Here is a 26333-nt window from a genome sequence, read left to right as displayed (position 1 = left end):
CCTCCATCATCAGAAGATCAGGTGCTACCACATACTTCAAACAGCAGCAACTTCAAAGAACCACACCTTTCCTCACAAGAGTAGAAAAGAGTGTTTCCCTTTTTTATGCACATTTTCTGAATCACTGGCATTCTTGGCTCCTTTTTACTCCTGCCTCACATACTTTACTTCATCTAGGTGTCCCTTTTCCTTTTTTAAACCCCAGCTACTGTGACTGCTCAATATTTCATCCTTTGCCTAGCCTTGAAAACCTTATCTATTACCTCTGCCTACACTACATTTCCCCTCTTCCTACAACTTCGGGTCAGCCAGGCACTGCTGATGGAGGGCAGAGGCATGCGAACGGCAGGGACCCTCACTCCTCACCTGCTTTAGTGGCACCTGGGACCTGCCAAGGAAACCCCCTGCCCGCTGCAGCCGGACCCGTGCAGCCCGTGCTGTATAAGCAGCTACATCCCTGCTGCTTCGTCGGCAGCCTGCATCTCAGCACCGCCCGTCTGAGCCTGCCAGTACTGGAAATGGAAATCTCACGTACTGGTTTTAACAGTTTGCTCATTCTGACTGCAGTGCTTCAGCTGCAAAAGGTCCAAGCACTTACATGAGTAAAGAACAAGGCATATTTTTTAGCAGCCATACTGTTACATGCCTTCATACACAGCCAGCAAATTAGTGTCTTCCTGCTTGTATCACTGATCTGTTCTTATTTTGGACCACAACCATAAAGCATGTTGCATTAGCACCTTTTCCTCCATAGCTCTAGCATATGCCTTGTAGCAGAATAGGTTTCTGTCTGGTGTAGCTGAAAATGAATTCATTCCAGCTTTGCCTCTTAATGCACTTTCTCCAAAATCTGGGATTTTATACCACTGATTTCCATTAAACTGAATGTTTTGTTCTGTTAACAGCTGATTTAACTCAAATGGATGATATATCTCTCATGAGGAAAAAAAACATGCTCGAGAGCAAATGGAAATTCCCAACCAGTCCAATTAGTGCTGAACTATTGCAGTGTGTGGGTGCGCAAAGGGAACGGTCTGGACGTAAATCCAGCTGTTTCTACCTGTTGGTTTTGGTTATCAGGAAGGCAGATGCAAATTTCAATATTTCAAAGTATGCCAGTATGAACAATGGGCCCAAACCAGCTGCAGGCTGATGGAAAGGACACCCATAAATGATCATCACAACGCCTGCTCATAGTGAGGGTAAAAATACATGTGTGTATATATATAGACACACACATATATAAGGCACTCCATGTCTCACCTGGGAGCGGTGCTGGAAGGGGTGAGTAAGCACAGAACTTGGAGGGTGAGCTGCTCTTGGCTCCCTGCTGCAGGACATCTTACCTGCTGCAAAAATGCCTATTTCACATTTTGCCAGAATTGGCTTGTGACCTACTTATTGGCTTCTGGTGAGCTTCATTCCTCTTTTCATTAGGAAACTCTTTAGGTCAAATAATGCTTTATCACACTGTTTTCTTTCTCCAGTCTTTGCCGTTTCCTAACTTCCTTTTTCATTTGTCACGGAAGGTGGCATCTCTTCCCAGCACACCTTATATGGTGTGCAGATTTTCCACAGTGAGCCTGAAATACTAATTTATTTTATTTTCAAATACTCTTGCATGCAGTATTTAAAATACTACACCTTCAAAGCTGTAAGAGGTCCCTCAGCTGGACTTCCAACGGCCACCTGCACATAGGTGAGAATTGAGGAAATTTTGGGTTAAAGGATTTGAACAAACATTTATTTGTAAAAAAAAAAATGCAAAGCTCATCCTGCTCTATGTAAAAATACTTAAAAAGATATAGTAGACAGACTGTAAGCAATGGCTCTTTGCCCCAGTTTTTTTTCCTTCCAGCCTTAGCTTCACATACTGAAAATGCCCAGGTTTGGCCTCAACTTGTGAGTAAATCTATTTGGGAAATTTGAGGGTGAGCAGGCAGGTATGTGGAAAAATGCTTTTGTGCAATAAGCAATTTCTGTCACCTTCCTGCAAGAACTTGTGGCCCTTAGCAACTGAGGCGGAAGGCTGAACGCTGGCAAGGAAATGATGTGCAAGATAAAAATGTCCGTAACAATAAAGAAAACCAGGAAGGCATGTCAAATCTCCCAGAAGAGATGCCAAATATTCCCTTTTCCCACTTGCGAAGGGCTGACGGGGTGGCTTTCTGGTCTGCAATTCTGCACCAGCCCCAGGGATCGTACTGAACAGGGCACCACAGGAGTCGCTCAGCTGCAGAAAATGAGCACGTGTCCCCCTGGGAAACTGGGAAGGGGAGAGGGGGGGCAGCAGGAGGCGCAGGGAGCAGAGGACCCCGACCCTGGTGCAGCATTCCTGGCACACTGCCCCACCACAGCACCGCAGCGAGCCTGGCACGGCGTGGGACCTGCCCACCGCTGCAAGCCTTGGCTGCCTCTGTTCGCCTTTCTTTGGAAAACAAACCTGGGAAATGACAGTTCAAGAGCTGATAAGAATAATTAGACATGTCTGTTGCAGATACGACATGCGCCACTGGTTGAAAGCAAGTCTTAACTGAGTTCCCAGCCTGCTCACAAAAACTGCCAGCAGAATACATGCCCAAAGCTCCACTGGTGCTTCTGCCAGCAAAGTCTCTGCTTCGCCACTGCTTTGCCCTCCTGTGCTTGTTGCCCCTACCGAGTGGAAGTTGCTGTCCTTATTGCTGTTCTTGGAGACCGTCAACCTGCTATTTAAGGGGTGAAAATATCTTGCTGTGCTACAGTCTTCAAGGAGTTACCCCCGATGCCTGCTGCAAAGGCACGGGAAGCTGCTCTCCCCACCCTGGTGCGAGAGGAGCGTGCGCCTGTGTGCATTTTTAATATCTGAGCTGACATTTTGCTGTCTTGAAAACAAAAGCTGTTCATGGGCTAATTAGATAGATCTGCACACAGTATAACGTAAGACCCAAGGAGCGACAGAGTCCCAACAGGATGTGAACTTTGGAAGACAAAATGACACAGTATTGTGCATGCAAAAGATTATAATTTTATAATCAATAGTGGGTAATGTGGTGAGCAGATAGCATGATGTTGTGGTTTAACCCGGCAAGCAGCTAAACACGTGCTATCCCAGCGGAAACCAGGACACATGAGAATTCGGAATACTTGGTCTGTAAGGCCCTGTTAAATATCTGATATGACGGTCATATATTCCCATAGGAATGAAAAGTCTATGTCTTTTCTTCTTCTTTGCCTTTATTAATATTATAAACCAACAAGAATAATGAATCTGCTGTTTCAAAGTGCCTTCTGTATTTCAGAATATGCAAATGGTTTCTGATCAGCACTGCCGCTGTGATGCCCCTGTGATACCAACACAGCAATAAATAGAGTTAATAGACGTGACTTATTAATCCTAGTAGAGCAACTACACTTCCAGAATCTAAAGATAATGCAGAATACTGGAAAACTTGTTCTAATTACAGCAGGGAGCATCTTGCCTCCTTCCTATATTGCCATTTTAAATTGAAATTACTATTCTCAGTAGAAAAGATTTTTTGTTCAGCTACCAGCCAGGAAAGACAATTCTACTGAGAAGGTTTAATAGTGCGTTAATACTCACGTTACACAGTTTCCTCAAATGGCCAAGAAGACAAACAGGCAGGAAACAGTGAAGATTGCATACCAAGGGAGACAAAATTAAGTATTTCAATTAAGTACTTGCCACCTAATGCACTGAGGGAAATGAACACAGCACTCCCTCTGAGGTGTTATAACCGAGGCATCCTATGAGCCTGTCTCGGTGGGGTACAGGGACAGGTTTTCCTGTTTGCAGGGATGCATCTCCACGTGGCCACCCAGCTGGATGGACACCCAGTGAAGCCATGGAGCATGGCAGCGGGGCCTTGAGGGTGCCTGGCGCCTCCTTCCAGCCCTGCCTGGCTCCTCTTGCTCCCCCAAAGCCTTTTGCACCCCCAGATCCATGCTGCCACTGCAGCAAAGCTGGATTTCGTCATACAGCCAAGCACGCAACGGCAGCATCACATCTCACTCTAATGCTGTTTTGAGACCTGTTTTTTGCTGGAACTAGCTTGCACTTAAATGTCCAGTTGTGTACATCTGCATAATGGGTTGTCTGGTTCTTTTAGCCCTCTCTCTGTCTTTTTCTCTGTTACCTGGACTGAAGTTAGCAGCAGGGAAGGCAGTTGGGTTTTCCCAGCACAGCAAGGGCTGTGAGGAAGCAGGAGTTGGATGGAGCAGAGGGAGCCTGCGCTTGGGGGAGCTGCACGGCACCGCCTGTACACAGCCCTGCTGTAGCAGGGAGTTTTCAGGTGGTTCAAGAGCATTAACTCTGCACTCTGTGTTAGTGATCCCAGTGCTGATCTTGTTTGAGGTGATGGAAATGGGTGTGAGAGCCACATTTCCTCAGAACAGCTCTTCAGAAGTCAAGATTTATGTGTATGTCCTTACTCCTCACCTCCTGGGCAGGTTTCAGCTCTGTCTTGCCTCCTGTAGATACCTGTGGCTTACAGGTATGGTTATGCACCCATACTGACAGCAAGAATCTGGTAATCAGCATAGCGGGCATGTTCTTCAGGCTGCAGAGATCAGAGCAAAGCTTTTGGTTTTCTCTGGTTTTGCTGCAGCAAACCTGTGCTCTGTGGGCGTTAGTGATGTATCTTCAAGGGCACCTCTGACCACGGCCAAGGCAAATGGAGAGTTTGCTGGAAAACACACTCGCATTGCTGAATAATCAGTGCTGACAGCGACGATTTACTCTTTGTGTAAGGAGATGTCTCGGCTATGACTCTGAGCCGTAATGACGTGCAGGGACCCCTCTGGCATAGAGGAGCTAGCCCTGCCTCCCTCTGTGCCCATGGAATTGCAGTGTGGGTGTGGGGAGAGCTGGATCCCGGACTCCTACCCAAGGCAGGGACTTGAAAGAGGTGGCCCTGCATCCCCTGGCTCAGGCAGGATGGCAAGGGCTGCTTCCCTGGCCAGTTCCAGCTGTGCAAAGGGTGCTCAGCAGATGCTCTCAGAGGAATCAGATCTCAGGCACTTTGCACAGTCACACAGCGTCGGCCTCCAGTGCTGGCCCCACTTTGTGCTGGTCTGCAGGGGGAAATTATTTGAATGCACTTCCCAAAGCTCACCAGGCTGCTGAGAGAGCAGCCCTGCTGTGGGCCCAGCAGGCACAGCTGGAGGCAGCATCCAGTTCTGGAACAGAGGAAGGCAAATACTATTTAGAAAATCCTGCGACTGCATCACTGGCAAATCATATCAATGGTAAATATCATCTGCTAATGTTTAGCAGATATTAGAAAATATGGTAATATTGGATTTTTCAATTACATTTCCATTTTGGTATTTCTTTATAAGCATGTTTAAATGTAGGCAGAATTGTTTCTTGATATTTTAATATAGTATTTGATCAGGTCATCTATTTAGTTAAAATAATTTTTGTCAACACTAAAAATATAGGAAAGCTAAAATCAATGTTTTCAGGTGCTAAGCTTTCCTACTGTGTATGAAACATGGAAAGAAGACGTGAAAACTGATCTGTAACAATTTTTTGAAAGCTAAGATTAAGAAGTCAGAGAACAGTAATGTAATAGTAGGTGAAAGCCTGACCTATTGTCTCTCTATGGGCTGCAGGTAGCAAAAACCACAATTTAAAAGTTGTAGAGGTGAACTCTTGCTGCTGATAGCAAAAACCACTTACTGAAGCCCTTCTGAGCTTTTATCCTTCCGCTTTTCTTTATTCTGTATCCACATTTTCTTTCCTAATCAGTTCTACATGAGTTGATCTAGATAAAAGGAGGAACATGCCATATACCCACGCATGGTATTATATTTCCTGCAGAAATCTCACCCTATGCTATTATCCTGATGGAGCTGAAGTGGGTGACTCATCATTTTCCATACAGTGGCATCTCGCCTGCTGTGGTGCAGAGCACCCGACGGCCTCCCAGGGCACCTGTGCCACATGCTCTCACCAGAGCCATCATGTGTGATGGGAGCTGCTGGATATGCTGCACTGGAGGGCTCAGGCCAGAGTTGGCAGTACCCATTGCCCGAGGGCGAGCGCCGTCCCTGCAGTGAGCAGCAGTGCTGGGCTTGTCTGAAAGCTGGGCTGGGCTGCTGCCCCAGGAGCTGCAGCGACCGCCTTGCTCTGAACGGAGCGTGTCTCAGAGCGCCCAGGCATCCCTCGGCTCGCTGTAACTCGGTGAAACTTCAATACTTATTTGACAACTTAAGGTAAAATTCAACATCTCCCATTGGCAATTAGGAAGGAGGTGATGCTAAGAAATAAAGAGATATGCCAGTACCTGAAATAAAAAAGCTTAATGAAAATCTAATCACGTAGCACAAAGAAATGCCAACTCAGCTCTTACTGGAAAGAAATACCCTGGCAATTAGTTACCCTGGCCCGTTAGTTCACTGGAAAATATATGACTTCTGAATTCTGTTGGATTGTTATTTCCACATGGATAAAAATAAACACACGCATACCCTTTTGCTTTGCTCTACAGCAGCAGTTACATGCTTATGCATTCAAACACAGAAACTTTGAATATCTGACCATAGAATTGAATTTTCAAAGCCTGTTAGCATAATTTGATGTTATTTACCAGATCCCTGCTAATGGCACAGGCTCTGTTTAAATGTGGGCCATGTTAGAGTCTGGCTATGTTTTTGTCATTCTTGAATTCAAGGGTCCAAAGCTACCAGTAATGACCTGTCAATGTTTTTCCTAATGGATCATGAGGATCTACTTTAGCCCTAGTTTTACAAGAAGAATAAGTAAGGTGCAATCCTTGCCCAAGTCTCACTGTCAGTGCTGAAACCCAAGTGGCCCTGGGTGGTGGCGGTGCCCCCCTGCCCTGCCTGCCTGTGGCACCAGCCCTGCCTGCCCTGCCTGTGGCACCAGCCCTGCCAGCCCTGCCTGCCTGCAGGACCAGCCCTGCCCATCCCCTCCTCCTAGGACTGGTAGCCTTTCTTGCAAACTGCCCTCCCTCACATTCCTGCCCAAGGGTTTAGCTTGGGGAAGGAAGGGCCTTGAAAATACCAGTCATGGAAACAGAAACTAAATTATTCAGTTTAGTGCTGCTGCATAATGAATCCTGGATTTTTAGCTGTCCTGATGCCAATACTCTATTTTATTATATTTTGGGATTATCTGAAAATATGGTAATGACAAAGAAGAGACAGGCGTTCAAAGTAAGTCTTAGAAGTCCCCCTTTTTTGGACTATCTTCCAGTGGGTTTGAAGCTGATCAGGGTAGGAGCAACCTGAGCAGTACCTCTGCGCTGATGCCTCTGCAGCCAGACCCTTTCATTCCTCCTTCAGCTATTGTTCCCTTTTCCCATTATTGTGCAGCTCTTTCTCTCTCCCAGCCACTCTGGCCTCCTTCCTCCCAGAGCTGTTCCTCCCTGGGAGCTGCTGCGTGGGTCGCAGTCACTGCTCATTACTGGGATGCCCTCAGCTGGTTTCTGTCCTGCCACTGGGCTGAAACCAAGCGTGTTGAACATCTTCCTGGCCATGTCTCAGAGCGCCCAGGCATCCCTCAGCTCGCTGTAACTCAGTGAAACTTCAATACATATTTGACAACTTAAGGTAAAATTCAACAACTCCCATTGACAATTAGGAAGGAGGTGATGCTGAGAAATAAAGAGATATGTCAGTACCTGAAATAAAAAAGCTTAATGAAAAGCTAATCTTGTAGTACAAAGAAATGCCAACTCAGCTCTTACTGGAAACAAATACCCTGGCAATCATTACTAAGGCCATTTCTAATTGAATATGCAGTTGCTGAAGCAACATCTTCAGTTTGAGCTGCAAAAGCTGAAGCACTGCAGTCCTGGTCGGAAGCAGCACTGCTGCAGGGACTCTTCTGTCCCCAGGTCCCCACCTCCCTTATTTAAATTCCAAATACAGATAGACTTACCTGGTTTGTGTCTGAGTTATTATAAAAAAAAAAAAACAAACCACACGATAGGCATATTGACTGTAGAAAAAACATAAAAAACCATAAATATAAATCTATTCTGACGTGTTGTAAAGTTAGCATGCGCTCAGCTGATGAGTGTATGTGGACACAAGACAGAAATGCTCTCAAGGAGCAGACCGCAGCGCAGCATTGGTGGGAAGTCCTGGCTAAACCAGACAAGTTTCCACTGTCCCTCAGGGAATCAGGTACCAGTTTCAGACCAGTTGATGAATATTCAGGTGAGTCTGTACGGTGCCATTACAGACTGCATCAGTCCCTGCAGCGTTGCAGGTCAGCTGTGACTGTTGTCCCTGCAAATAGCTCACCCCCATCAGAATCCCTGTTTTCAGTGAATCATGCTGGGATCAGGTCTCTCACCATATCTGATTTATTTGAGCTTCCATTCCTTATGTCCCTGATTTTGTCTCCTGTTTCATACCAAGCAAGTCACTTTTCTGATTTTGTACACCCGCTGTGTGCAACCATTTTGCACATTAATTCCCTTCCAGATGCCCGCCCAGGTGGGTACCGAGTGATGCCTCTGCTGCCCAGCTGCTGTTGGCTCTTTCCCAGGTAAAACCCACACAGATAAACAAGATGTTGAGCCATTCAAACCCCGAGTGCTCCCCTGAAACGGTTCAGGAAAACCAAAAAGATCCTCCTTCTGCTCAGGTGAATTTTATGCTCTTTCCCTCTTTTAGTATTTGGATTTTTGCCTAGAAATCCAACCAGCTTACCCTGGCATGCTGCACCCCCTGACAGCCGGCAGTGCCCACAGGGCTGTGCCGTGGGGCCGTGCCTGCCTGCTACGGCAGCGGGACTCTCTGCTCCCCATGCCCAGGCAAGGCCAGTGGCTGCTGCCTGCTGCGGGCATATCTTTCCCTTCTGCCGTTCAGCCTCTGCTTGCACTGCATTAATGCTTTCCATCCCCTTAATGATTGTTTATTGAGCTTTTAAGGGATTAACCTTTGGCTTTTAAAATTGGAGCTTCAGGAGCTTATTTCAGGAATCCAGTCTAAAAATGTACTGGAAAAAAAAAGTCACTGGCAGAGATAATCTTTTTTATAATCTCTAGAATTTATCTAAAAGAACCCACTGTTAAGGAAAAATACCTCCATTAATGTTCAAACATGAGTGAGTATAGTTGTTGTTGTACGAACCTTTTAAAGCTATTAATGATTGATTTTAATGTCTTGTATTTAATGGGGGGCAGGATCAGCACTGACTTAAAATGATAGCAAACTTCTGTGTAGAAAGGCAAAATTTCCTCCCTGAGTTTCTCTTTGCCACTTTGATTTCTAATATAAGTAAAATCAGGAGCAATTATAAATGGGTGCAGGTAGAAAAGCTGCACTCCCAGAACTGCAGAGATGTCTCAGGTGAGGGTCAATACCAAAACGTACTGCTATTTAACACAGGGTTTCTTAAGAGAAACGTGTCCTTCATGCACAGAACCAGCATCATCACACAGAGCTTGCTGGGAAGCACTCGTGTTGCAGCCGTGGTGGATCCCGTGTAATCCCATGTAATCAACTTTTATTTTGCAAAACTTGTTCCTTAAAAGTTCCTTTAAGAGTTCCTTAAAGATTCCTTTTTTAAAGTACTGAGATAGCCAGTGTGATATTCAGCCAAGTGGCCTAAATGTAATTCACTCCTGGAATTGCACCAACACAGAATTTGCTGCTCTGCATGTAACAGCAAACCAGATAACTCGCATTGCTGCAGGACCCCGACCTGACTTTCTGGAGCAGCCTTCAGTGCAACGTCTACTCATCTCCAACAGCTGTTTACCTAATTTTTCAACTAATGAAACATAACTCTATTTTAAGATGTATCTTATTAAATGCTTTTCAATTGTTCTTACAACGTCTGTCATTTGTGGTCTGGTATTTGTGTCCACACTGATAGTTATTTTACTGTAACCTGCTTTAGCTTCTTTCTGTACTCACCGCGGGAGAGGGGAGAGGGGAACTGTGGCTGGCAGCTGTGGCTCCATGGGGACCTTTGCTGGGGACCGGGGATCACCCCACCACCCTTCTTGGGAATCTGTCCTGCGCCGTCTCCCTCCTGCTGCCTGCTCAGGTCATTTCTGCTCAGTTCTCGTCCACCTGCCCGTGCCCTCGCTAGGGAAAGGGCAGGGATGAGCTTTACCTGCTTTCAGAACCTCACTGACTTGGCTTAGGCACCCCAAACTGCACAGAGTGGCCCACCTTTCCTTTCTGTACCACTGACCTTTAAGAAATGGCATCACCACACATAATAATACATTTTTAAAATCTTGATTTGAGACAGTTGTAAATGTTAAGAAAAGGGAAGGCTGCCTATGATTCTGCACTGTTTTACAGGAAACAACTGAAATGTGACTGTAAGCTGTAAATACAAATTGCTTCAGACTTGGAGTGCCCTTTTATGTGCTATCCTATTACTACTGCACAACCACAGAGAGAGTGATTTACTGAAATTCCAATGTCTGGAAGAGGAAACACCGGTGAGATATGTCTGGTGATCACTCCCTTTCTATGAGAGAGCTTGGGCATTGCTACTGACCAGTTTTCTCCTTATCTCTACATAAGAAGGGACAAGGGGACAAAGAAGGAAAAAATTATTTCAGCATGAGTCACTGAGAAAGACAAAATGACAGTAGGAGACAGAGAGACTTCCACTGATTAAAATAGTGATGTTTGTAGTAGATTTGTCTAGTCCTGCTGCAAAGACTTAAGACCAAGTAGTGGCTGATGCTACAGAACATGCTGCCCTCCCCGAGCCACGTCCAGGCACAGCTCTGCCCAGCCACTACCCTGCACCCGGGTTTTTCCTTGGCAGACTGCTTCCTCCATGCCTAACAGCTTGGTTCCAAACTACAGATTGAAATTTTTTTGCCCTGTGCTGGCTAGAAAACTGATGGACAGGTTGTACAGGAATTAAGTACTAAATTAGCAAAAAAAAATGGGCACTAGCAGGAGAAGCAGGGAGCAACACATATGCAACAGAAACAGAATAGCTTCCTAAAAAAGCCAGCAGGCATAAACTCGCTGCTGTGAGCCCCAGCAGCAAGGGAGCCTGCCTGCCCTGCCAGCCCCAGAGCTGGCTCTGCTGCCTCACCTCACTGGTTTTCAACATTTCCTCCTTTGCGTGTCCCAGTGCAGAGCTGGCAGTGGTCAGCCCAGATCTGTTTAAGTGTGGGAGAAATGTAAAGACTGCCTTCTTTCTCAAGCATATTAAAAACAACCACTGGAGACTTACAGGGCTCGTATTTTCTGGTGGTAGGATACCAGCAAACGCCCTTCTGGGCATAAAGACCCCAGTGAAGAGCTCAGTTTTTAAGCCCATCTGTATCACTGGTTTCCCCCATGCTGTGCAATGCCACACACGTATGACCAGATCTAGAGCAAAGGCTCCTGCTCAGCAGCCCCTTGCAGCCATGTCCAGGGTCAGGGTGTGCTGACTGTCCCAGAGAGGCTGCCAGCCTTGCCCCAGCCCCATCCCCAGGGACTGCAGACACCCCGCGGCCCCGGGCTTGCCGGGGTGCCAGCACTGGCTGCTGAGAGGAGAGGGCAGAGCCACAGACGAGCTTGTTTGTGGTTCAGTCTGATTTTGGCAGACAGTTTAAATAGATGCTAAGTGATGAGGGAGCTCTCGAGGAAAGGGGAGCAGGACTTTGTCTCCCACTGTGTTTGTGCTGCGCCCAGCAAGAAGGCACCCTCCATGCTGTCTTAATGGAAATAAATACCTCCCTGATACAGGTCCTAATGAGGCTCCATCTGTTTGGCTGAGGCGGCTGCCACAGGAATCCTGCCAAATCCCCTCCGTCCGGCTGCAGCAGAGAAAATAGCAGCCAGGGCAAAGGCTCAGTACTTTTGTAAAGTAATGAGAGAAGAGGATCATCCTGCCAAGCTTACTCTCCAAATAATGAGATTGAGTCTCTGAAGTCATAATTTGGTGGTTAAGTGAACAGGACTAATTCTATGTAAACTGATGGGTCTAATTATTGCAACGATTTCTAGAAAAAATCAGGGGTCCTCCAGCACCAACAGCCCTAACCCCCTTTGCTCTGAGGCTGCCCGGGTACCCAGTGAGGGTGCAGGCAGGTGTCACACACCAACCCCCCCAGGTGAGGGGATGCTCCTGCAGTCACGTCTCACTTCTGCTGTACGAGGAATGTCCCAAGTGCTCTGCAGGAGCCTCCTGCCTTCAGGTCGGCAGGGGAGTGTTTAATTGCTGAGAGGCCCCTCGTGCCAGCCCCATAAGCTGCTTACAGCCTGCTGAGCAGCGAGCGGCTGGAATGGCATCGGCTTTCCTGCCCAGCACATTAGTGTGGGCTAAGCAGCCTGATGAGAAGGACTCACTTGCTGGGTGGTGACTCCCCTCCCTTGCACCTGGCACACACCTCAGGGTGCTGCGCTGATGCCAAAGGCAGCTGCAGGGAAGAGGCTTTGCAGCCAGGAGAAGTGGCAGTTCTGGTAACACTGCTGTGCTGGATTTTGCCTGGGACAGGGGCAGCTGCCCCCTCCCCAGCAGCCACAGGACCCACAGACCAGGGGGATGAATCAGTCCTTGCCTTGCTTTCCAACAGCCCATGCAGAGAGGGGGCACAGGGGTGGGCAGGGATTTGGCGAGTCACCTTGTCCCCAGAGCACAAGGGCTGCACACCCAACTCTTTGCCAGGAGCACGGACTGGCACAGCCACGGCACCACATCTGCGGGGCTTCTCCCAGCAACATTGTTGGGCACCAGAGTAACAAGTCCCTGCAAAGAGACTGGGAGTTTCTTTGACCAAATTCAGTTCCCCTTTGTGCTAGTTTTGGCTGGGTTAATTTTCTTCACAGTAGCTGGTCTGGGGCTCTGTTTTGGATTTGTGCTGGAAACAGCACTGATAACCCAGGGATGCTTTAGTTCCTGCCGAGCAGGGCTTACACAGAGTCAAGGCCTTTTCTGCCTCTCACCCCACCCCACCAGCGAGGGGCTGGGGGTGCACACGGGGTTGGGAGGGGACACAGCTGGGACAGCTGACCCCAACTGACCCAAGGGATGTCCCACACCATATGATGTCATGCTCAGCAATATAAAGCTGAAGAGTGATGGCATTTGTCTTCCCAAGTCACTGTCATGCATAATGGAGCCCTGCTTTCCTGGAGATGGCCGAACACCTGCCTGCTGATGTGAACTGGTGAATGAATTCCTTGTTTTGCTTTGCTTGCATGCATGGATTTTGCTTTACCTATTAAACTGTCTTTATCGCAGCTCATGGGTTTTCTCCCTTCTACCCTTCTGATTCTCTCCCTCATCCCACCGGGGGTGGGGGGGATGTGCAGTGAGCAAGCAGCTGGGTGGGGCTTAGTTTCCAGCTGGGGTTAAACCACAACAGTCCTTTTTGGTGCCCAACAAGGGGCTTGAAGGGTGTGGGATAATGACAGGTTTGATTGGAATGTGCTAGATCAAATTTATAGCTCTTATTTCTGTTTAGCTATTAATGGGCAGGCTCCTGTGCTTGCCATGGGGCTTGCCTGCCTGACTGTATATTAGGGTCTAGTTCCCATTAGTGGCTGCTTTTTGCTTTCACTGCTTGCTGTACTGCTGTACTGCTGATCACCTTTCTGCGCTGATAACATCAATGGCGATGCACCTGGGCTGGCAGATGGCCACGGCATCGCTGCTGTTTCTGTACTGCTGCACTGGACAGGCTGGAACTCTAGTATGAACTTGAGTTGAAGGGATTGTGACCCGTGGATAAGTTCATGTGGGAGCAGGACACCCCGCAGTGGCTGTGGCCGTGAATAAGTCCACATCAGAGCAGGTACATGTTGAAGCATCTGTGGCCCTGGTTACATCTGTGCCACAGCAGGTATACTTCTGAAGGGATTGTGGCCCAAGGATAGGTCCACACCGGAGAAGGTACACCTTGAAGCATCAATGACGGTGCCAGGTTTGCAGCCCAAAAGTGCCTGCAGGCATCACTGAGGTGTTGCACCATGGGATTTGGCTCAGGAGGGTTTCTCACCATAAGCCCGACCAACTGCCATAGGACCCACCAGGGTCCTGCGGTTTTAACAAACACAGGAGGGGACTGAGGGCAGGAGGCGAGGCTGTGCATCAGCTGGAGGGCATGCCTGCTTGCCTGCCCTGCCTACCACCACACGCTGGTCCTGGCCCTGGCTGGCCAGGAGCTCTCACACTGCGCTGCTGGGCCTCACTTGTAGCAGCACAGCAAAACTGGGGAAGTTTGGCACCTGGAGGGGACAACCTGCCACCCCGCTCGCGGCAGCAGCGCTCCCTGGAATGCATCGGTGCAGAGTGGTTGCTCAGCAGAGCAGCAGCTCATGCACTTGCATGGGCTCCACAGCCTTTCCCCAAATCCTCCAAATAAAAAAACCACCAAACCCAGGATGTCAGAATTCAGCTATAAACTAATCACAACCTCACTGGGCAGAAGTAGGTCGCTGCTTAGAGGGAGTTGCCCGATAGCTCTCAGCATGCTCCCCAAAATACTTCCCTGCAAGGACCATTGAACCCTGCGAGACAGCCAGAGGGCAAGGTGGGATAAACCCATCGAATTGCTGCCACTGAAAAGGAGAGATGCCCCACATCTTTGCTGGGGTTGCTGCTTTGCTCTCTGAGTTTGCTGGGTCAGTTATTTTAGGGCCCCAACATTTTCCCTTCCGTGAATGCGAGGTGGGTGCTGCTGCGGCAGGGCAGACGAGCGGCAGGAGTGTGCTGGCGTGCCTGAACCCATGACATGTCATGCTGGCAGGAGCTGTGAGTTAGAGCTGCAAATGTACTTGTCAGTAATGCGGCCGGTCGCACCTGCCAGCAGGTTGCAGGGTTTGTCAGGGAAATTTCCCGTACGCTGTGGCAAAAGCAAATTTTGTAACGTCTGTATGAAGAGGGTCTGCCTGCCCCAGGATGGGTACAATGGGACAGTGGGTGGGTGACAGTGCTACCACACTACGCTCCTCAGCAGAAAGAGGATAAATTACAACATGGCAGAAAGATGCTGCTGCTCCTGGAGGCTGAGGCAGTTTAAACTTTAGTACTTGCTGAAATTCAATATGGGAAAGCCTGGTCTGTTAAATAGTAAGTAATAAATCAGTACGATGCTGCGTCCCCTGGTGGGGGCATCCCCAGGGCCATTGCCCCTGGCACAGGCACTGCCAGCTGCCGGCCTGGGGCTGCCCGTGGCTGCCTGCACTGAGCACAGGGTCTGCACGCAGTCAGGACTCAGCAGGACTGCGGATGGCTTGTATTGCCCTTCATGCTGCTGACTTTCAGTCTGAGCATGCAAGAGCAGGGATGCAAACCATTGTCGTTGCTCCCTTCACCCCTCCAATGCATAAACAATGTCTACAGGCCCCCAGCCAAAGGATAAGTGGGTAAGTGACACAGATACCAAATTACCCCCATTTTGAAAACAGGAGTTTCTCTTTCATGAGAAAATAGTGTGCCTGGTAAACACTGATGAAAAGATAAGGGGGGGGTAAGGGGGGGAGACACACAGAAAGCATAAAAACTACTCTTTTACAACTCTCTGGCAAGCAGCTTTTCACTGCCGAGCCTCTGCTGAGCTAACGGCCCAGTGGGAGAACAGGAGGCAGCCCCAGGGTCACGCCATGCACACTGCTTAAAGAGTGGGGAAACCTTCTGGCAAGCGCCCTTTCCAGCCAGGATTTGCATTATCTGGCTGTTTTACCCAAAGGAGGGGAAGGCTGCCACCCACCCACCCATGCACCCTCCCACGTACCCTCCCATGCACGTGGGTCTTTCACCAGCTGTCCCCAGAGCCCCTGCCCGTCTGCCCCACTGCTGCAGGTCTCCTGAGTGACAGGTCCCAAATCAACACATTTAAACTTCATCTCCTTTCTGTACTTTTCTCTAGTGGATAAAAACTAATTTTTTTAAATTAGTTTTTTTTTTAAGCACTGATTAGTATCAAAGTGCGTCTCCTTAGGGATTGTTTAAAAAAAAAAAGGCAAAGCCTTTGAAGGGGGAAACACTGAACTGCACCAAACCACATAATTCAATTTATATTATCTTGTTTAAATTAATGCTGGGTTTTAAAAGGCTGTTTAAAATCAGGACAAAGAAATCACTGGCAATGTTAACTGTGCCACTTAGAGTAAATAGGCTTTTGCAGAGAAATGTAAAAATAAATATGCTGTTCTTCTAGCGGCCCCACTGATCATTTCATAATGAAAGCAGGCAGGCAGATGAATTTCCTTTCAGTGAAAGCACACAGAAAAATGACAGGCTCATGGTTATTTACTTTAGGTTTTGAAATGAAATTATGGCAATTATTTTGCTCTTCAGAACACGAAACGCAGAATTAATAGAATTCTCAGAAGATGAATATTCAATTATCCAGGTTTAGTTTTTTTTTTTTTTTTGTGACTACTGCTAAAGCAATAAACAAACATTCCTTCAGAGAGCTGTCTCCAGCAGTGCTGTCTGCTGGTGGATCCCTGCTAGGTGCAGTTTTCGCTCTGCTTGGGAGCCCAGGAGTGAGGGGCTGCCCAGGGCCTGCCAGGCTGGGCGATGCTCCATGCTCCGGCTGCTCCCGCGCCTCCAGGCAGCACACGGGCCCGCGCGTCCTGCCCCACAGGGTGCCCTGGCCCCACAGCACCTCCATCTAAAGAGCATTAAGGACAAGGCTTATTTTTCCAGCTCACAACTATACACTAGAAAACACACAGGTGAAGATTTTTGGAAGTATTTTTTCTGCTCATAATGGCAAGGTCATTTTTGTTTTGTTTTTGAGAACAACAAACTACCATATGGCAGTTATTAAAAGAAACGGATGGGAAAAAAATGAACTTTGAAACAGTGAAATGCATTGAAACTAATTTATTCTAGTGCTTGCAAGAAAGCAGGCCTTTGGCAGTGGCGTCCTCAAGCAGCCTGCCTGCGTTTTGCCCCTGGGGCTGCAGCAGTCTTCAACACTTCTGTGTGCGTCCAGACGTTGTACAAAGCAAGTATGGAGCCAGGCAACGAACAGGAAGATCTGCTACAGCTTCTGAGCCTGGTCTGCACCAGAGCCAGGAAAACACCTTTCCTGCAGAAATCACACCTATGGAAGCATGTTTCTGTCCTGAAGCTCTGACCACAGGTGTGACACGGTACAGATGCCCTGGGGACCGTCCCCTCGCCCCAGGGTGTCCTTCCTCTCCTCGCCCTGTGTCCCAGCTGCTCTGGTGCACATTGCTTTGCAATGCCCCTCATGCATGAGCTGAGCATTTTTGCAGTGGAGACTAAATATCCTGAAGGAGATGAAGAAAAATCCATGATGCCACCACCATCTTTGAATCCCACATGGCACAGCCTCTCCACTGCCCTTCAAACCAATTGGCCACTGCCAAAGCTCTGCTGGCACCACTGCTGACGGGGACACCCTGGAGCCACCTCTGAGTCCCATGGGGATCTGCTCTGGGACTGGTTCTGCCAGCTCTGCTGTTTAAATTTAAAGCATTATGGAAGATTTCCTCCTGTTTCCCTTTTATGGGGTATTTCTTTTAAGGTTCACACAGCCTTACAGAAGGAGGTATTAGAACAGCACAAGCTAACATGTTTACAGCTTCTCGTTTAAGTTTGAAAATGTGTTTTCTAAACTGATGGCTGTATATTTTCAGACCTTTCCAAAGCGCTTGTTTTTCTTTGTATAGCTTCTGCTTCATTATTCTAATTTAATAAAACCATAGCTAAGGCAGAGAGCCGACTCTTTCCGGCTAATGACAGACTTTGATTTGTTTGTACTTCTTGTTATAGATTTTTCCTAATTACAAGCATTTTTCAGAGGCAGTTGAAAAAATAAATGAGCAGCTGGTTTGAATGTGCAACCTATTATTGTATTTCCTAGAGCTGTGGAAAAATTATTACATTCACAGTAGGACGGTTTTCAACAGAGGAGGGCAGAAAAGGCATTTTCCAGTTGGGAGTCCACCTCCTCCTCCCCCCACCCCCCAGCATTACTGCCAAGAAAAAAACTAATTTTTCAGCCTTTCTGGTATCCCTGGAAGTACGCACCCAGCTCAGGGTGTGATGCGTCGGCTCACCCCAGAGCCCTCCGTAGGGCAGCCAGAGCAGGGAGGAAGCGGAGCAGCATGCCTGGGGGCCCAAGAGCAACTGTGCTCAGCAAGGGAGAAGAGGGGTCTTCAGGGTTCGGATGAGCACAGCAGGGACTGGCAAATGTAGCAACACCCTTGTGTGGAAGATGCTTTTCAAAGCAAAGAAAAACAGCCAAGAAACAGGATGACTAACTCGGCAGCGGCTTGAGCCCAGACCAAAAAACGCACCCAGAGCCCATCCAGTTCCCATGTTCTCATGGCACAGAGACCCCTTCAGCAGCTCAGCTGCTGTCAGGCCACTTGCACTGTAAATGGTGGCTGCAGTGCTCTGTCCCCAGTGCATGCGCTCTCCCCATGGGTGACAGCCACACCAGACCCCCCTGCCCAGCTGGACCACAAATACAGCAGGTAGGACCGGCTGCGGCGATAAGTAACAGCACATAGACACCATCCAAAGAGGGGCTTCAGAAATCAGCCCACCAAACAAAAAGCCTTTCATACAAGTCTCAGAGTTGGGTGCAGTGTGACCCAATTCATACATATCCATGCAACAATTTCTCATTAAATACTAATGGGAATATCTCCTGAGGTAAATGCAGACATTTTTTTTCCAAGCAGATGATGTTATTTACTGCACAAACGTACGTTTTTGAAGTCATATGTAAGCTCTTGCAATAAGCGAGTGAGTTGCTGGTTGTGGGCAGAACCATGCCAGATACTGAAGCTGACCTTCCTTACCAAACAGAGCCCTGCTGTTGCCAATCACAGTCTTGGCCATTTCTTGTCACGCAGCTCATTAGAAATCACGCGCATGTTATAAAACTGTATTGCTAAATGCCTGGTTAACTCATCCAAGTCAAAGTCCCTGCATGTTTGATTCATTCTCCAAACAAAGACTGATTTTCCTATGAAGACAAACCACTACATGCTTCTCTTCACCCCTTAGGCAAGAGGATTTCTGGAGATGGCTTTGGTTTTTTTTCTCCTTAAAGATACTTGATTGAAGAAACCATTTTAAGACTCAAATTAAAAAAAAAATCAGTTAGGAGCCTGTGTTCTTTACTAGGGCAGATTAGGAAAAAGTTGTGTTTAAATCAAACGGTTCACATTTTCCCTTGGCAACGTGTTGTAGAAGGGCTACAACCCCAGAAAAGCCAGCCAACACTTAGCAAGTTTGCCTTTTAGCTGCCCCAATTTTTGCAAAGCAGCAAAGAAACGCAGCAAACACAGTCGCTGAGATAATGTTGTTGGAATTCCTCTGCTAACTCCCTGGTGCGTCACTGCTCACTGCAGCAAGGTGCATTAGGTAGCAAATAGTTGTTGTGGATACCCAGGTGCAGAGAAAATGCTGAGCGTTACATAAAGGAAGGAACTGCAGTTGTGCATCACTGGAAGGTTCACAGCGAAATCCCGTCCGTGCCTCCCAATGCCCACCGGTGTGGAGCCGCTCCACACTTCAGTGCTGAAGTGTCTCAGAAGAGTTGGCAAGTGGCGCTTCCCTTCAAGCCCTCTGTCTGGAGGATGATTAAGTTAAAAAGCCATTAAACCAGAACAATTAGGCACTCCTGCTGGTACGTATATTTCTTGCGTATGGGACTACCACGTAGCCCCGCCAAGGCTTGCTGCCCAGCCAGGGGTGATGCAGGGCAAACCAGGGACCAGCGCGGGGATGGGGTGCCATGAGAGCACCCAGCTGGGGTGGCTTACCCACGCTGCCCACCACGTTGGCAGGGAAATGGCAGCAGCGGGCAGGGACTGCAGACCCTACAGCAGGGAAGCACTTGGCCACAGGGAGCCAAAACCAGGTTTGGGTTTGCTCAGCCTTTTATTTTCACGTTGCATTTCTAACTGGTGTTTTCTGTTTGACATAAAACCTATCTGTGGATATGTGTGTGTGTGTGTGTGTGCGCGTGTGTGCAGTCCCGTAGCAGTGAGAGAGAAGCCCACTTTGTGCAGGTGAGGAACGGGCTGTGGCTTTAGGGCAACACAGAGCCTGCAGACATGGTGCTAGGTGTGTGGGTGATACCAGCATCCCCCTGTCCTGGGTACCGCAGGTTCGCTGGCTGCCTCATGTGCAGAATGGCCAGTCCTGGTGGAAGGGAAGTCTCTGCCTATGAAGCAGCAGGTCACCAGGAGCAATTCCATTGAAGGAAAGCAGCTGGGCACAGAGATGGGCAGGGGCGCAGGGATAGGCAAAGATCAAGGGCACCGACGGGTGCAGGTGGAGGGGGCAGCTGGGGCCGGGCCCGCTTTTACTCTGATGGGCAATAAAAAAAGAGATGAGTTTTGCTGACCTGATGCTTCCTGTCAGGTTCACATCAACATGGAAGCAAAGCTGCCAGCCCCACACAGGGTGGGAGCCAAGGGGGCTTCTCAGGAGGAGGGTGTTTTTTTATTATTCATGGGTTCTGCCTGCTGCAGGAAATAAGGAGGATCAAGGTTTACTTTGCCAGAATCCGTGCCTTTTGCAGGCACGGCTTCTTCCGAAAAATAATACTTCCACTCCTGTGTCATGAATTTTTTAGCATGATTCATTTAAAGGAAGAATAAATTCCAGTGTGGCTGGCCATGCAGGGCTTTTCTAACAGAAAAGTGGAGGCAGAATTGCTGGTGGGAAGGCAGGAGGCTGCCGAAGGGGAGCTTGGCATTTTCCTCTAGCTGTGACCGGCTCCAGCAGGGAGCAGGTCCCTTCACTTGCCCCTGCTTCGGATTCCTAGTAAGTAAACTAGGAGGTGAGGTGGGTGTTGGGCTCTTCTCCCAAGTAACAACCAATAGGACAAGAGGAGATGGCCTCAAGCTGCGTCAGAGGAGGCTTAGATTGGATATTAGGAAAAATTTTGTTACTGAAAGAGCAGTCAGGCTCTCGAACAGGCTGCCCAGAGAGGTGGTGGGGTCATCATCCCTGGGGGTGTTCAAAACATGTGTAGACGTGGCACTTCAGGGCATGGTTTAGGAGCTGTGGTGGTGTCAGGTTGCTGGTTGGACTTGATGATCTTAAAGGTCTTTTCCAACCTTAATGATTCTATGATTCTATAAATGAGGATAATCAGAATTAACCACCCTGGTAAAACACTTGGAGATCTAGAAATGCAAAGGGCTGTAAAAGACCTAAATCCATTGTAGAGGGACAATAGAACTTTAACATTCAATAGTTATTATTTATGACCCAAGAGGTAAGAGCTGCAAACACAGACTGGGATTCAGTGATGGGTTTTTGCACCTACTGCCCATGCGGTGCCAGGGGAAGATGGGCTTTCTGGCCACAGGGCATGAGCAGAGGGCGATGCTCACCACTCCTCAAACGGAAGCAATAAGGAGGAGTCAAAAAGAAGCAGAGGGGGAAAGAAATATCAGAAGTCCAGTTTGAAAACAAGGAAACAGCATTATCTGCTCATTCAAATCATCCTTGGCTGTCCTTGGAGCGTGTGGCCAAATTCTTTGGTTTTCTCCCTGGAGACCATGCTTGGGTGCCAGCCCCTTGCTGCTTGCACTGGGAGGGCTGGGAGGAGGGAGCAGCAGGACAAGGGCTGCAGCGCGCAGCTGGCTGAGTCATTTCGAGACTAGAGAAACCCCCTCTGCTCCTCCAGCCGCAGGAGCATCTGGAGCCGGCCAGGCTGCCACAGGTCACACCAGGCAGAAAAGAGATTTGACTCAATTTGGTGTCATCTGCTGCTGCTGCAGCCTGACCCCACTGCTTTACGGTCATTTTCTCCTCTTTGAAATGGAAGAGCACCAAAGAAGGGCAGGCGAGGTGTCCTCCAGGGAGCCCGGTCTCTACAGGATCTCTGTTTTCTGTTCAAGCTGGCACCAAACAAAAACCACTTGGGAAAAGCTCCTCCAAAATTAGTGAAGGCCTTCAACACTGGATCAAAAAAAGTCCTCAGTAATGCATTACACTAGTAAGCAGCACATACTCAAGTGTGCAATTACTTAACGTGCATCTCCCAGCAGGAGCCCCCGATGGCTGATTTACCTCTCACTAAAGCAGAGCAGAACCTGATCCGGGCACACGAGAGCTGCAACACTCAGCTGCTGCAAACGAGCTTTCTACATGCCTTGTTGTAATTAGACCACAACCAGCCCCCTCGCTCAAAACGCAGTCACCCAGGGTCAATGCTTTCAGCCCAGGCTGTGCCCAACGCCAGCCTCCTCCAGGGCCACCCGCTGCCTCAGTGAGCGACCCACACCGAGACAGCTGCCCGAGAGTCCTGTGCCAGGGGGCTGCTCTCAACCTGGCTGGAGCAACAGCATCACAGGGGTTTTTAAACCTCATTAACAAGATAATTTTCAGATACAAATACAGTGTTCAAACGGTGAGCCAGCCAAAGAGGCTTGATTCACTGCTCAGGCCACCCAAGGAGCCCTTCTCCATCTCCCCTCACATCACTCTCCTCAGCACCTCCAGGATCCTGACCACTTGTCTGCTAAACATGCCAGTTCTGACAAGGCATAATTAATGCTGGAAACTACATTGCCTTATGCATATGAGCTCAGTCTGACCTGTAATTGCAGCCAGTGGAAAACCAACCAGTTCTTACTGCAAAGAGAGCTCCCTCTCAGCAGTCTGAAGTCAGAGGAGTGAGCCAAGCAATGAGATAAAGCAAAACCAGAGCCAGTGTCTCTTTCTGCTCTTTGATCTCTCTGTTATCCCAGGTGAAGGATTTTAATGGCATCCATTTAGGGTTGTGGTTTGTTTGGTTTTTGGTTTTTTTTAAGCACATAGTTTTTATTGTTTAAACAATAAAAAAGAAAGCTTGTGCTCTTCACGCAACTGGCAACCACACCTGCAAATGCCCATCCTTGCAGTGGTGTGAGAAACGTCACTTGAGTTGTATAACTTGCAGTTCCCACAGTCCAGGAGCACATTTCTATGCTAATCCCCTTCATGCCACAGCCCCTTTTATTCTTCCTCTGGAAGCTGCTGTCACGCAGCGGGCCAGGGCTCCCCAAGCCCTGTGCCAGCTGATGGGCTGAGCGGGGACAGTGCCAACCCCCAGAGCATGTCTGCTCTCCCCTCCACTCGCCCCAGGAGAGCCACAGGAGGACACGCACATCTGCCCGACCAGGAGGGAGCAGGGTCACGGGGTGAGGGTTGGGAGCAGGGGCACTGGGGCATCAGGGCGAGGGTTTTCCAGGGCCCTGGGCACTGGCAGGCAGCTTTCCCTTTTCCTGCCTGCAGCCTGGCTTCTGCAGGTGCTGCCCTCTCCTCCCGCTGGCCTCCCCGTGCCTTCCCCAGGTAATGTGGGGCTTAATTGATGCATTAGGAGCGAAGAGCTAGAGTACATACACTTTCCCAGTAAAGCTAATTTTGCACAAGCTATTAGGGGTTTAAGTGCTGGTGGATGATAACAAGACCAGAAGATACAGGGAGCTGCTGCTGTCCTTGCCCAGGATGCTGGGATGCCTCACAGAGCTGGCCGGCGTGAAGGCATGTGGGGTGGCTGGCCAGGCTCTGCTCCTGCCCTCTCCCTGCCCTGTGGGATGGGATGGGATGGGATGGGATGGGATGGGATGGGATGGGATGGGATGGGATGGGACGGGACAGGACCAGCCGCCCCACTCCCACACAGCTCCTGGCCCCGTGCTGTAGGACAGGGGGATGCAATGCCCCACGGGAGGGAAGAGCCTGGGGGCCAGTTGGGCTCCTGCCCCGTGCATGCCCAGCCCCTGCCACCAGCAGGACTCCAGGGGCTGGCATCACGCTGGGGCTTCACGGGCAGGTCAAAAAATTTTTACTGGTGAAAAATCCCAGTTGGTTTTCAAAGGCCGAGACAAGCAGTCTGTAAAGGCTTCAATGTCATTTGAACTTTTGGCTATTCATACCAGACCCTTTGCTGACATTTTACAACTTTTTTATTTATAAATTTTCTTCCCTCCACAATACGCTGTGCTGCAGAAACAGATACTCTGCACAAATAGATTTGCAGAGTTATATCTCTTAGGCTAAGTTATCTCACTGACCCCAGAAACATGCCTGCTTAATAATTAATGACTTTTTTTTAATTACTGGCATACTGCGCAGATTCCTCTGGTGCGCTGAAGGAGGAAACCAGACCCATGCTTGGCATTTTAATAGGAGTCAACAGACAAGCGAAGCATCCCGAGTGCCGGGGCAATCACGCTCACCAAGAAGCACTCCCTGTTAGCTGGGCTATGTGTGGAAGGTCACGCATTTGAAGTTTTTAAAGTTTGCCACTTCCCACAGTTCTGGGGATAGTTTTCAGCCATGGAAAACCATCGAGCTGTTTGAATAAGGCACCAGTTTTCAGAGTCACCAAATGCTGTGATTTTCCAGCAGCGGCTTTGGTGGTGCTGGCTGGTGTCCAGTACCTCCAAAGACCATCGCATACCTGTTGAAAATGCCATATATTGAAAGTGAGCTGCACCTGAAAGTGCTTCCCCACACAGAAAACGGAGGGCTCCCTCTGTAAAGGGCTTTTACACGTACATGGGACGTCAGCGCAGGGCTCTGCCCTGCAGAACCCTGACTCCTTTTGCTGGTCACTGACAGTTCTGCTGCAAAGACCCATCACAGTTCGCTGGCAAGATTAGAGCTGCTCCAAAAAAACACAATAAATTGGTATTTCTGTTTCCTGGGAAATTTTGACATATTTTGAAATGAGCTGTGAATTTTTAACATTCATAGTTGCTATTCAGTATTTTGAGTCAAAATATTAATTTTTTCACATTGACTAGTGTTAAAACAAAAAAATGCTAGAGCATGGCAGCGTTTCAAGCTGCTAACAACATTTTACTCTGAAATGTTCCCATAAATAGGTAAGCCTAGATAAATTATACCATACGACTTCATGAAACTAACATAAACTCATGAACAAAACTAACAGGAAATGAAACCTCTCCTCAGCAAAGCTTAACTGTACACTGATATTCTGATCGCCGGTTTTCCTTGTTTAACCCTGTTTTTAAGACCTTTGAAAATTTTCGTGTTCTATTTCCTTTTAAAAAAAAAAAAAAAGATCTGTGCAGTTTTGCAGAGTGACTTACAAGGAGTTTTCCTCGCTCATTGCATTCGCAGTCCCTGGCAAGCGACGGCAAACCTGGGATTCAGCCTGTGTGGGGAAAAAAGTAGTTGGTAAGTCAGAGCAGCTCGTGCCCAGGCTGGAGCTGTAACGCAGCTGTCCCGGCAGAGGGGCCATCCCATGCTTGAGTTAAAACTCTACTAAGCAGCGACGAGAGTACCAACCTCTCTGGCACCGTGCATGGGGTGGTCCTTTTCCTCCTCTGACAAATGCATCACATATTTTTATGTTATCGCAGTAACGTCTGCATTAGTTTAACATCAAACACGCTGCAGGAACGCAGCTCTAATGAACGCTTGGCACCCGTTACGCAACTCTGTACACGCGGCGCTGGGTGCTGCCCCATCGCCCGCAGAGGGGCAGAGGGTCCGTCCCTGCCCCGGGGGTCCCGGGTCCCCCTGGGCACAGCCGGGCTGGGGCAGCCTGGGAAGAGCAGCTGCCTGGGGCTGAGAGGCTGGGCTTTTTTGGGTTGGTTGGTTTGTTTGGTGTTTTTTTCTAATGTTAACTTCCTCATTTGTCTGTAGTGGCAGTAAATCAAGCTCCTGCACTGTTGTACTCCTCCCCCCACAAAAATCCAAACTATGGCCTGTACAAGTCACCCCCGCACACATCCTGCGGCCTGTGCCTGCCGGCCTCGTCAGGCCAAGGAAGCTAATCAGCTAATTAAGAGATAAACTCGGCTCTCACAGCCTCTGTAACCCAGTGTGTGTCTGACAAGGCAACACTTAATTAAAACAAATCCCTGCATGATTTGCAAACAATTTTTTTTAATTACATTGCATTGCCCATCAGAATAATATTTTTAATGACTTTATAACACCGTGGCCGTCTCCCATCAGCTAGTGAAGCTCAGCAATATATGTTCACCTTCTTATATCTTTTCTTTTACCCTGCACGAACAAGCAAAGACCAAAACCCATCTGGAGAAACAAGTGCCAACAGGCTCTGGCGATGCCCACAGAGGGGCTCGGGCATTACAAGACTGGCAGTGCCCGTGGGACCCAGCCCAGCACCACTTTTCCCTGTTGTGCTGGGGGGACCAGGGGCACAGCACTGCGCGTGGGGTATCTGAGCATGAGCAACCCACTGTCTGCATCCTGGCACCAGGGCTGCATCCAAATCCCCGTTGCTGCAGGTTACATACAGATGATAAAAGCCAGCAGCTTCCCTGTGGCCATGGGTTCAACATTTTGCATTTCAACATGTGAGCTTTGCCCAAAGCAGAGTTGGGGGGCTGGCAGTGGCTCTAAAGCACGGCCCAACCATGCTGGATCAGGTTTGGTAGGAGGACAC

General features: G+C 48.6%; 1 protein-coding gene across 1 annotated transcript in view; it reads right to left on the bottom strand.

The window, feature by feature from the left end:
• P2RY1 (purinergic receptor P2Y1) overlaps positions 1-25474 on the bottom strand; it is a 36268-nt gene extending 10794 nt beyond the window's left edge. Inside the window, exons 1-2 of the mRNA XM_064457830.1 lie at positions 25205-25474; positions 25006-25070 (exon numbers count right to left, since the gene is read on the bottom strand). The gene's annotated coding sequence lies outside the window, so the exon portion shown is untranslated. The remainder of the gene's footprint in view (positions 1-25005; positions 25071-25204) is intronic.
• Positions 25475-26333: the final 859 nt, after the last annotated feature.

This window comes from Phalacrocorax carbo, chromosome 7 (assembly GCF_963921805.1).
Source record: "Phalacrocorax carbo chromosome 7, bPhaCar2.1, whole genome shotgun sequence".
Lineage (NCBI taxonomy): Eukaryota > Metazoa > Chordata > Aves > Suliformes > Phalacrocoracidae > Phalacrocorax > Phalacrocorax carbo.
Note: the sequence above shows the minus strand (reverse complement) of the source record. Positions and strands in the feature narration are given on the sequence as shown.